Raw genomic sequence first — 13,604 nt, 5'->3', positions numbered from 1 at the left:
TTGATGAATACCACAAACCTTATCTTTAATATCAATGGTATTTGTCTTGGAGTTTGCAAGAGTGTTAGCTTCAACTGGTTTGTTTAGTATCAATTTGACTGATTTAATTTCATCATTCACCTGAGCTCTCTTTGCATCAAGATCTTTAAATTGACCAGTGGTGCCCTCCTCCATTTTTGTCTCCTTTTCTTCAATTTCCAAAATTAATCTCTTACTTTTTTCTTTCAACGCTTTGATAAGTTTTTTCTCCTGAACCTCAATAGCTTTTCTGCATAACTCTGCTTGGTCTTTGAAGTGAGATGAACGTTCAGAAATCAAATAAAAGGTTTCATCCAAATCCTTTTTAACTTCTTCAGCTATTTTAAGTACTTCAGTTGCCTCTTGGTTAAAATTATCAATAGCATACTTCATTTTAATCATTTTATGTTTTTGCTGACAATTCAGAAAATGCTCACATTCTGTGCAAGCAGCTTTCTTGCAAGTTGAACAGAAGAACTCTAATTCTAGATTATGAGTAGAACACATCTGTACCTCCTGGTTAGATGCCACTAGAAAATAAATTGGTATACCATATTTTAGTCAATATCTGTTATGCCCAAACAATGTAATGTTACTGGAGAATACCATAAATACATTTACATTGCAAAGTGCAGTCCAATAAAACAAGGCCAACAGCCATTAAGTCGCGTGCTACAATGCATAGTGATACCGGACCAACAGACAGACCGACATAGTGAACTATACTGATCGAAATTACTGAACATGTTTAAAAATGTTGAAATGTTTAAAAACATTTATATTTTTTTAATTTACACGTGCGTAGCCTGTCACTTTTGACGTGTTCGTATAATGTAATTTCTAGTTGAAAAGTAAGTCAAGAAAACAGAAATCGGGCAAAAAGAGTGCGCAACAACATTTAACGCTCAGTGCGCGCGCAAAAACCTGCGCACTCATGGCAATTTTGTAAACGCTTAAAATTGCCTGAAACGTACTCTTATTTCATCGAAAATAATTTTTGAAAATTTTAAGCGCGCGTACGCATGCGTTACATGCGCTACGCACGAAATTGTATTGCCATATGATGATTGATGCCCTGAAATTTATGAGTACCAAATTTTATTTAATTGTGATTCATGGTTGTGAAGATATGATTACAAAAGTGATTTTGTTAAATCGTGCGTAGACCGCGTAATTTTTTATTGCGCACCGTGAAAACATAACCACATCGATTCCTGGCCATAAGGAATATACTGTGAAAAATTGACTTAGCTAGATTAAACTGATATCAAGATAAGGTCAGAAAGTGATAACATGAATAGTGATACTGGACCGACAGACAGACAGACAGACCGACAGACAGACCGACCGAGTGAACTATAGAGTCGCGTCCACGTGACTAAAAACTGAACATGTAATACTTTTGGGCAACCGAATGTTGGTAGTTAGTAATTAAAAAATATTAAAGTATTAGTGTTAATATTAGTTAAAATATGAAATAATAATATATTTTAAATATACGCATTTTATATATATATATCTTAAATGGCCGAGTAGTTAAGGCAGGGGCGCCGTTTACTGTACCTAACGAGCCAACAATATCGGCAATGGTTTGAGGCTGACTTGCTCTTTGTTCTGGTGGTGGAATAAGTCTATAAAACAACCTGTGTGCACCCAGTTCATCATTCAAGATGAGTAGGGGGTTACAGCAGTGGTTCAAAAAATAGCCCATATATCAAGGGATTACCACATACATTAGGACAGTGATTAATTTACTATGAGTAATCCTTTACCTAAAGGTATAAAATAAACAATATACAAAAACAAATATACAAAAACTAAATTTGTACTTACTTTTATAAGACCTTTTCTTGGCAAAGTTTTGAATAAAGAGTTAGCTGTTTATGGATACAGCCTCTTATAACCTGGTACAATTGGGTGTGGTTTAACTGTAAAGGAAATCAATATTTCCTTCTTTTTTGTAAAACAATATCTTATCTTTTTTTATGTGACTATCAGATTTCATTGCATGTAGTTTTGTAGAAAAATTATTAACTTTTTCGCTTTGTAATGTTATTGTGTTTAGTGTCTAATGAAATACCAAAAACAAAATATTATTTGATAACATTTAAAATTTTTATTTTTAGCTTTAAATTACAATTACAACTATTGTGTGACATTCAAATGGCATATTTCAACAAGAATTTTTTTAAAGAATTATTTTTTTCAGGGGACAATACTTAACTTTACAAATAAGTTAAAATGAAGCTATAAAACTCAATTATCCCTATACCCTTTCTTTCATGAATGTCAATCCTGAAGTACAGTATCAGGTGGATGTATAAGCATGGAGGTATACCTCCATGGTATAGTATTCCTTGAATGATTAAAATTTGTAGTTTCGGTTTGTAATGGCAAATTATGATCAGGAAGACAAACATGATCATTCAGATTATGCAGCTTTTAAAGTACATCAGAATTATTGAATAGATGAGTAGGGGTTACCCCAGTTGTCCTAGTTCACGCAGCCACTGTGGTGGACAGAGGGGAGAGCTGTTGAACCCACAAATGTGAAAACGCCCAAAAATGTGAAAACGTATCACTCAAAAATGTGAAAACGACCACAAATGTGAAAACTCATCACCCACAAATGTGAAAACAACCACAAATGTAAAAAAAGAGTCAAATTTAGTGCTAGACTCAAACAATTTTATTATATATTCATGATTATATTGAGATGTTTCAAAACTTGTGTATTCACGAACAAACGCGTTGGATTATTACTATTTTGCTGCTCGTGCGTGCGATATTTGCATTGTTAACTCGTTGGTTTAATGTACGTAATAGTTCAAGACGATATTTGTTACTTGATGCGCGGGTGCACGATACTTCAAGATCAAGTGTAGTGTAGTGTGTAGTTGTTAACTCGTTGGTTTAATGTACGTAATAGTTCAAGACGATATTTGTTACTTGATGCGCGGGTGCACGATACTTCAAGATCAAGTGTAGTGTAGTGTGTAGTTGTTAACTCGTTGGTTTAATGTACGTAATAGTTCAAGACGATATTTGTTACTTGATGCGCGGGTGCAAGATACTTCAAGATCAAGTGTAGTGTAGTGTGTGGTTGTTAACTCGTTGGCTTACTGTTATGTACGTTTAGTTCCAAGTCGATGTTCAATATTGTTTGCGCACTATACTACAAGGTCATTATACTATTGCTACTTGTGTGGTTAAGGAGTAACGCCCCTACACCAGAATATGCAAAGTACTATATTTTAGTCTAAAATTACTTATACTCAGTAAGCCATGGACTTTGTTCTGAAATAAAAGTAGATTGTTTGATTCAATTAATTGATTGATAAGCTAATTTTCACATTTGTGGGTTCAACAAGAGTACCTAAATTGGAAACACTGACATGATTTGACATTTAGGAGAGATGCATGTACAGTATAATCTATTGCTTATTTATACTTATACTGTTTTTAGTTCCACTCATTGAAACATAGTATTTAAAAAAAGCAATTTCTCTCTAACCCATATTCTCTCGTTTTGCATTGTCTTTTTTTAAACGTCAATTTAAATTCATGTACAAGACATTAAAATGATACCACCAAATATTAAGTTAGCCAATTTGAAGGAGGATTAGTTTAATGTAATAGAGTTGTGATAAGGCAGAATTTCCATACAAACAAAGGAAACAAATTAATTAAAAAGTGAAAATTGAGAGCATTCAAATTTTGGTCAGTGATGGTTCCAAGATTGTTCCAGTTTTTGCATTGTATTTGCGATTTGCAAAATTTGCTAGACTTCATGGCGCATACACACATACTTTTGGATTATGAACAATCTTGCATAAATTATGCTGAAAAAATTACCGTTATTTCCTCCTTTTAAATAATATCTAATTTGTTTCGCTTTACTCATGAGATTTCTATCGCTTCAATTGCATGTAATTTGATTTGTTCAAAATAAGTTTCTGGAAAATTACATACAGCTATGTGTCATGGTCTATAATGTATGTGTTTGCTATGCTTGTTTTACAGTGCATGTATATTCATTTCAGAATCTGTAATAATTCTTCTGTACATTTTAATAAGATCAGTATTCATTTATTCATGGTAAAACACAGTAAAATATGTACATGGTTTGAAATTATTGAAAAAAAAATTCACATAAAAATATAAAAATGACTTAACAAGGGTAAAATACAAATAAAACAATACATTGTTGATATACAAAATACAAGCAAGATTGAAAAAAAAAATAAAAAATCAATTCAAATTGTCAAAACAACCAAATTAGTTGCATGAAATATATTTTTTTAATAGGGAGGTTTCGCAATCTTACTAATACGATAACGAAAACGGATACGTCACGCACACGTATTTGTAAGCCAGTCGTCCAAAATATGACAGTAAAATATGTACATGGTTTGAAATTATTGAAAAAAAAATTCACATAAAAATATATAAATGACTTAACAAGGGTAAAATACAAATAAAACAATACATTGTTGATATACAAAATACAAGCAAGATTGGTATGTGAAAAAAAATCAATTCAAATTGTCAAAACAACCAAATTAGTTGCATGAAATATATTTTTTTAATAGGGAGGTTTCGCAATCTTACGAATACGATAACAAAAACGGATACGTTACGCACTCGTATTTGTTTTTCGTAAGCCAGTAAAAATCTGTTTGGCATGGCAACGAAATATTGAGGGCGTCGTCCAAAATATGACTGCGGTAAATTTGAGCGAAGCGCAGGTACGTATTGCTTAGTGCTTGTCTGCCTAGGCCTAGCGTAACATCAAAGCGAGTGAGGACTTTAAAAACTGCTATTTATCAAAATTGACCTGGCAAAATGTGCAAATTAGATAAAAACTATACTCGTTTTGTATTTACGAATATGACTGATGAAATTCGTCAACACGAATACGCTTTACAAATAAGAAATGGGAATCAGCTCAAAAGTTTCACAAATGTGTAATGTATAACACAAATCAAAAAATGCCAAATACGCCACATACTTTTTTCGTCCGTCCCGTGTACATACAAGACATTTTATGTTTATTTTATGCCTATAAAATAATAAAAGAACACCATGTTTCTCGTTTATTTTTATCGTTTATACTGCATACCATAATATTATACAAAAAAACTTTCATGCGCGAGAAAAAAGTTCCCAATATTGCACTCCACTCAGGGGTGTAAATATACCACGCCGCTAATGCTTTCACACACGGACCAGGGCGGCGGAAATTAACTGCAATGGAAAATGGTGTATTTTGGAGAGTGATGACGTCAGCATTCACACGAGGAGCGAGCTAGACAACGTGACGCTGGTAGTTTTTGGAGTGCGTGTGACGGTGTGTTTTGAAAATGGGTATTTTCCGAAGATTGTAAATCGTGTTTTCTTTTTAAACTCTTGAATTCATAATAGTAATTGAACTCTTAGCTCTTTCACTGTGTAGGCCTATTTACACACAACTATTAATGCTAACCCTAGCTCTAGTAAGTAGGGCCTAGCTAGGCCTACTCTTCTTAATTAAAAGATTAATCCACGTCTAGCGACGGTCAATCGCGATTAGGAATACATCTTTTTTTTTCTTTTTTTTGAGAATTAAGGGGGGTGGCTAGCCACCCTATTCACCCCTCCTAGATCCGCCACTGGTTTTTACAGAAGTTTTAATGATAGAAATTTATACAAACTTTTAAAAACAACCAAATTATTTTACCATACATGAAAACTTAAATATTTTCTTTAATACCTATTCTAAATTTAACTACAATTTCATATAGAAGCTTCTTTATCTAAGTAATGTTTCCTACTTACATCTCATCCTTTTTTGGCCTTAATTACTTTACAAACAACTAAGTTTTTATTTCCTTATTAACCATTCTGCTTTTCCTATTAATAGGGAGGTTTCGCAACCTTACGAATACGATAACAAAAACGGATACGTCACACATTTGTGAAACTTTTGAGCTGATCCCCATTTCATATTTGTAAAGCGTATTCGTGTTGACGAATTTCACCAGTCATAATCTTAACTACAAAACGAGTATAGATTTTGATCTATTTTGTACATTTTGCCCAAAGGTTGAGTACTCCCTCTAAGGTTGAGTACTCCCTCTAAGGTTGAGTACTCCCTCTAAGGTTGAGTACTCCCTCTAAGGTTGAGTACTCCCTCTAAGGTTGAGTACTCCCTCTAAGGTTGAGTACTCCCTCTAAGGTTGAGTACTCCCTCTAAGGTTGAGTACTCACTCTAAGGTTGAGTACTCACTCTAAGGTTGAGTACTCACTCTAAGGTTGAGTACTCACTCTAAGGTTGAGTACTCACTCTAAGGTTGAGTACTCACTCTAAGGTTGAGTACTCACTCTAAGGTTGAGTACTCCCTCTAAGGTTGAGTACTCCCTCTAAGGTTGAGTACTCCCTCTAAGGTTGAGTACTCACTCGAAGTAGTACTGTAATAAACCATTTCCTAGCAGTGTTTTTTCATAATGGAATATTATAATATATATTTTCTTCAAAACTTAAGCACTAAATGTATTTATTATTAATGTAATTTTAAACAATAGTACAATATTTACAGCATTAGGTACTTTATTTTCTTTAAAATGATAATCTATAATTCCAAAGATAACCGTAGCAAACTAGAAGAGTAATAATATCAATGAATGCAAATTATTAAAATGAAACTGTCATAGTAATAACTCATGATAACAATATGATTTTACAAAAATTAAAATACTATTATGGTAATTATGATTTGATAATGATACTGTATTGACAAAATTATGTTGAAATAAATAATTAAAAAATCAGACAAAGCTATATATGTACATGACTGGATATCAAGATATTAGCTATAAATGTTAAATTTGAGGTATGTAATTACCAATACAGCATAATATTAAAAAATGTTGAATCAACGGTATCAGCATAATGAAAAATAAGGCAAGAATTATTTTTTTAATTGATTGGATTACCAAAGTTTGTTTGTTCCAAGTGGTTGGATCAAACCCTCTCCATTTTCACGTTTAGATAGAATAGGCTTTCTTACACACCTGATTATTTAAAAAATGTTAAATGTTTAGGACAGTATATGCCATAGGAATACTGTGTGACTCTTTCCACTAAATCAAATTTCCAGAAAATTTGTGGCTGTTTGATGGGGCTGTTCTCTTTTTACAAGATGAACTTTCTGAATATTTTTATTCTATATCCTATTATGTAGAAGAAAAAAATAGTACATATCTGTATGGGACTTCCCATAATTAATCCATAGGTGCCATGGGGAACTACAGGATATTTCAGTAGTTAAATATTTTAATATTGTTTGATCCAACATTGGCTACTGCTACCTTTCTTGGATGTTTTGAGATTACACAGATGCCTTTAGGATGACATAAATCTGACCAAAAATATGATTTCTGGGAACCTATTTGCTTGATAAAATCACCATGTTTATTAAACAATTGTAGTTCATGATTACTTGATATTATAATGTTGTCCTCATAATCTGCTGCTACACCATATGGATTGGAAAACCTTAGTGGGTCTTCTATTATTCTTGTTATCTTGTCATTTTCACCAAAAATGAGAACTCTGTGATTTTTTGTATCACAAACAACCAGATTGCCATCTTTAGTTAAAGTTATATGATGCGGTCCTTTCATTCTGATTTCTTCAGAACCAATCTTTCCTAACAGATCACCATTATTAATATTAAATTTATAAACACAGTGAGCTTTACAATCCGCGACATACAAGACATTGTCCTTGTTTACTGTCAAGCCAAGTGGTTCTTTAAAAAATGTTTCATTACCAAATCTGCGAATTTCTTGAAACTGATCATCACATAATATAACGGATTTGTTGTTGTCACTAAACACCATTCTACCATCACTCATATGATGCATTGTACGTACATTTTGTGTCATGTCTTGTTTATCTTTAAATAAACCTGATTGTTCAAATTTTAATACCTCTTTACTATCACTTGATACTAATATACATCCATCTTTGTCTAGTGCAACATCCACAACAGGTTTGCACTTTTCATTTTCTTTATACTGTCCAATGTTATCAATGGTTTCCACAAGTCCAGAAGGTTCCACGGTGACATTTACTGGAGATCCTTTAATCTCTACATCTTTAGCCATGATCTTCATCTGCCAATCACCTTCCCTATCACATCTACCTATTATTCTGTACTCTCCATTTCCCAGATGTTTGATCTCGGTGATAGATTCTTGACCAGATTTGGATGTCAGAACTGCAGTTAATTGAATGTCTGGACACAGTATGAGACGTGATACTGTTACTTCAAATGTTTGCCCCTCTGTTACTGCAAACTGTTGGTCTGATTCTGCAACCTTATAAAGACTGTGAACTGTTATTTTTCCAATATTGTCCTTGTTTATCAAATCAGTTAGAGGTTTAGATGGACAAAAATTTGGTACAGTTGTTCTTGCATGAAATGATTGACAAACACTATCAACCTTATCTTCAACAGGAGTGATACTTGCCTTATACTTTACAATAGTTTGAAATTCTTGTGGTTTGTTTAATATTGAATTGACTGATGTAATTCCTTCATTTACCTTATCTCTTTCTCTGTCTAAGTCTTCAAATTGATCTTTGACACCCTCTTCCATTGTTGTTTGAATTTCGTCAAGTTGCAAAATTAAATTCCTAGTTTTTGCTTGAACGGCTTGAATAATTTTCTTCTCTTGAACTTTAATAGCTTTTCTACATAAATCTACCTGGTCTTTAAAGTATGTGACACTTGCGGTAATTGAATGAAATGTTTTCTCCAATTTCTTTTTAACTTTCTGAGCTGTCTTGAGTACTTCAGTTGCTTCATGGTTAAAAGAAGAAATTGCATTCTTCATTGTAACGATCTCATGATTTTGCTGGTGAAGAAAATGTTCGCATTCTCTACAAACAGCTGTCTTGCATGTTAAACAGAAGAAGTCTAATGGTTGGTTATGAGAGCAACACATCTGTTAAAAGACAAAAAAATAAAAGGAGCGCCTTAAATCATCATCCTCATTAATTTATGCAAGCTATGTTCCATGTTTCTGATGGTAGAACAAATATTCTTCGGTTATTATTATAAACGGTAGGTACCAGTATAGCTGAATGCACCATATGCCACCCTTGATCCTAAATATTTAGTATTCATCTGCAAATTTTAAACCTATTTACACTAGGACGATAACGATAAATAGATAACGATCTCATGATTTTGCTGGTGAAGAAAATGTTCGCATTCTCTACAAACAGCTGTCTTGCATGTTAAACAGAAGAAGTCTAATGGTTGGTTATGAGAGCAACACATCTGTTAAAAGACAAAAAAATAAAAGGAGCGCCTTAAATCATCATCCTCATTAATTAATGCACCATATGCCACCCTTGATCCTAAATATTTAGTATTCATCTGCAAATTTTAAACCTATTTACACTAGGACGATAACGATAAATAGATAACGATCTCATGATTTTGCTGGTGAAGAAAATGTTCGCATTCTCTACAAACAGCTGTCTTGCATGTTAAACAGAAGAAGTCTAATGGTTGGTTATGAGAGCAACACATCTGTTAAAAGACAAAAAAATAAAAGGAGCGCCTTAAATCATCATCCTCATTAATTTATGCAAGCTATGTTCCATGTTTCTGATGGTAGAACAAATATTCTTCGGTTATTATTATAAACGGTAGGTACCAGTATAGCTGAATGCACCATATGCCACCCTTGATCCTAAATATTTAGTATTCATCTGCAAATTTTAAACCTATTTACACTAGGACGATAACGATAAATAGATAAACATTTATTTTTCCTACATAAAACAAAAGAAATCTAAATACTATAGAATAACTATCTATGCTACCTTTGGTGAAAATAATTTTTAAAGTTTAACACGTCCAATCAAATGACGTCATAATGTAAGAGGAATAATATGGTGATACAGCGATTTTATTGTTCTTATTATTTTTATCAAAGACACAATAAATGGTTATCCTATACTAATTTCTTTTGTTTTATGTAAGAATAATGTCTTATCTATATATTTATCAAAGCAGACGTTTATTCGAATAAATACAGTAATAGAAAATTCCAATCACTTGCCTCTTGGTTAAAGGTATCAATAGCATACTTCATTTTAATCATTTCATGTTTTTGTTGACAATCCAGAAAATTTTCACATTCTGTGCAAGCAGCTTTCTTGCAAGTTAAACAGAAGAAATCTAATTCTAGATAATGAGTAGAACACATCTGTACCTCTTCTTTAGAAGACATCTAGAAGATTAGGAAATAAATAATTCTGAAACACATTTCTTGAATTTTTACTATTATCTATTTACATTCAAGAAATGTATGCATTTTTATTGTTGCAGTACTGTAGATTATAATTTTAGAACAAATTTGTTCTTTTTGTTTAGATATCTAAACAATTAGAAATATCTTCATACTATTCTATTAAACACTTTTAAAAACTTTAATTTGATTTTTAATGCATTTATTGCTGAGAACATTTTATAATCTCAATTGAAGAAATTGTGATGCTTGGATGATATAATCCAATCAAGCAAATAGAATCCATGGTACTTTGTCTGTAATAGTATAATATAGTTGGAAAGCTTATTGTGGTGAAGATGCAATTCGTTGTTAAGTACACGATAAAATATGCTAAAATATTTTAGAAATATACCGTGTTTGTGATCAAATTATAAATATAAAATAGTATCCTATTAAAGAATAAAGTTCATCTATAAAATTCCCAGCCTGTGAATCACTTCTACAAAGTGAAAAGTAGCATTTGGATAAAGCCACACCTTCAGATTTGTAAACTATTTCAGCTTCGTTGAAAATTACACCCAGTACATACAACTTTGCTATTATTTCCAGAGAAGAAATATCAGATTTAGTCTACACTAGAAAAGCATTTACTTACTGTTAATGTGCCACTTTTACGATTTTAAGGTTAGAACAAGAAGCTTGCAACCTTATCACTTTGACTACCTTTTCTTGACTGCTTTTTATTAAGCATACCTCTCTCTTAACACTCTATTGTTATTGTTTGAATTGCTGAAAATACACTTTAATGAGTTATTTCAATACATTGGAACTACACAATATTTGCGTCATTGGCGACAGGTTCCCATTGATGCTTTTACAATAGTTTGGTGATGTGTGATCTGAACAACAATATGTAATTTAAATTCTGAAGTTGGTACCTAGAGAAAACTTTAGAAAAGAAAAATGCATGAATGCATCGAAATTCAATTAGGCTATTGTGCAATGCATCGTAACATGCACATGATATTTATTAGGGTTTTATGTTACACCACTCGCGTTTATTAAATTGTTTGAATATGATGAATTTTTCAAATTAAAAAAAAAAGTTCATATGTCTGAAGGAGAATTGTTTGACTAACATATTGAAAATTAGAAAGAAAATTGAAAACATTGTAATGAACTGTATCAAAATCCAATTTTTAAAATTCAGATTTCCATATGATGACAGCATAACCTAAATTTCACATGAACTCATACAACTCATTGGTAACCATCAATCCCCGAGAGCTATAATCGATTCAAAATAGGCATATTTTTACACAAATTTTGTATAAAATTACCCATTGTCAAGCTCTAGTGCACGATTTTTAAAGTTTGATGTGCACGTGTGTCACTATTTTATATTCATAATTCATCAAAAATGAAAAGAATTTATTATAAAAGGTATCAAGAACCAAAATCATGTGCAAAAACGGTCTTTCTAGCTGCGTACGAGCTAATATGATATATGATCATAAAATATTACAGTTGCACAAATTCAGATTGTGTAAAATTATTATATCTATTTGCTGGCCAAAACAAGATTACTGCTTATTCCGAGAATGACAACCAACAAAAGGATTAGGTCGTGTTTATACAACACCCTAAATTTGAACACGGCTTTAATTTTTAGCGTGTTGTTCGGACCGAGGTCAACCCACCTTAACGTTTGCTGTTATACTAGAAATCACGATACCGTGTTGTACCGGAAGTTTCATCAACACGCAGTGCATGCTAGGATAAAAGGTCAAATCGTTGATCGCTTGAATTGAATTGTTGGCTGGGTTGTTGTCAACAAATCATCGTCGCCTCCTCGCTGTCCGATGTATTCGCGCGGTTTTTACCGTTTTCATTATTGTATTCGTTCACGTTTGCATTGTTGTTTATTTTGTTCTCGGTTCATTTAAATTAATAAAAGTTATTTTAAGGGTTTCATTGTTTCATCTATACACTATGGAAGAAGATGCCATTTTTGCGATGTTATTTTTTATTCTGTTTGGAGTGGGAAACGATAGTCTATAGAGGCCTACTACCACTACGAGTTGGCCCTACCAGGCTAGGCGTAAGACGTGGTAGGAGGATGATTGCTGGCAGCGAAGCAGCAATAAATGGGCCCAATCTTGTTAGACGTCGCATGACATGATTGATATTACGACCTGTTTTAACGAGAGGTCAAAATATACCCTGAGGACACTTCCAACACGGTAACGGCGACCGGGAATCCACCAAATTTTAGGATTCAGCCAAGTAGCCTTTTTTGCAATTAAAATCTCATTACACGGAATCTCTTTGTTGTTATACAACACACTCCTCGTAGGCGTGTAGAATATGCGTGTAATAGCGTGTTGTATAAACGCGCCCTTAGAAAGAAAGAAGAATTACAACAGGTGTTCGGATCACCTAATGATATCCTTCTTGGGTTACAACCAATATATCTTATTTGTTCTCCTTTGTGACTCATCAGCTATTGGTTAAATTACATACAATAGTTGTAGGTGTTTGAAAAGTAGATTACTTTTTAAAATTTTTTTGTCTTGTTTCGAAGTAATTGTATAGCCATTTAAAAATGACTTAAAACCCTGTTTCAATCGTAGAAGATTACTAATTTATCTTTATAATTAGTAAAATGTAAACAATAAAATGCAATGCACTAAATATTTAAAGTTTTAAAAAATCAACAACAAAATCATATTGTACAGTACATGCTGAAGTATTGACCACATGACTAAAATGAAAATGATTTTTACATCGTATGATGGAACTGATCAAGAAAATAATTACCAAAAGCAAATGAAATTAAATGTCTTTAATATTAAAATTTTATAATAATCTGTAAAATACAAGAAAAAATATATTTATTTCTAATATCTTTTATTAAAAGTTGTTTAATTTATCTAATAATTTGCTCCAAAATATTTGGAATGTTAGAATATAGGATGTTCAAGGGTGTTCTGTTCACTTGTGGCTCCTCTATGTCCATAATTTTCAAAATAGAGAATAGGAAAGAGTTTGGTGTATCTATTTTAAATCCAGGAAATTAGTTCCTAAAGTTATTTAATAGTTAAATATTTTAACATCTTTTGATTTGCTATCAGTCACGGCTATCTTTCGTGGTCTGTTTGAGATTACACATATGCTAGGATAAGCAATTTTCCAGGTTTTTTTTCTTCTGAAAATTTCTTTTTTAAAGCAACCATTTTTATCATACAAATTTACTCCAAATTCTCCAGAGGTTAAAATGTTTTCCTCTTTAT

At 32.3% G+C, this 13,604-nt stretch overlaps 1 protein-coding gene and 1 long non-coding RNA gene across 2 annotated transcripts in view; one reads left to right on the top strand and one right to left on the bottom strand.

Annotated features, from left to right (window-relative positions):
- LOC140060312 (uncharacterized) overlaps nucleotides 1–13,604 on the top strand; it is a 47,449-nt gene that overhangs the window by 26,731 nt on the left and 7,114 nt on the right. The window lies entirely within an intron of this gene.
- On the bottom strand, nucleotides 9,504–11,031 carry LOC140059982 (uncharacterized). Its single transcript, XR_011847268.1, has 3 exons — nucleotides 10,967–11,031; nucleotides 10,141–10,311; nucleotides 9,504–9,605 (listed from the first exon to the last, which is right to left on the bottom strand). It is a non-coding gene; the product is annotated as an uncharacterized lncRNA (long non-coding RNA).

The sequence above is a fragment of the Antedon mediterranea genome, chromosome 10 (assembly GCF_964355755.1).
Source record: "Antedon mediterranea chromosome 10, ecAntMedi1.1, whole genome shotgun sequence".
Lineage (NCBI taxonomy): Eukaryota > Metazoa > Echinodermata > Crinoidea > Comatulida > Antedonidae > Antedon > Antedon mediterranea.
Note: the sequence above shows the minus strand (reverse complement) of the source record. Positions and strands in the feature narration are given on the sequence as shown.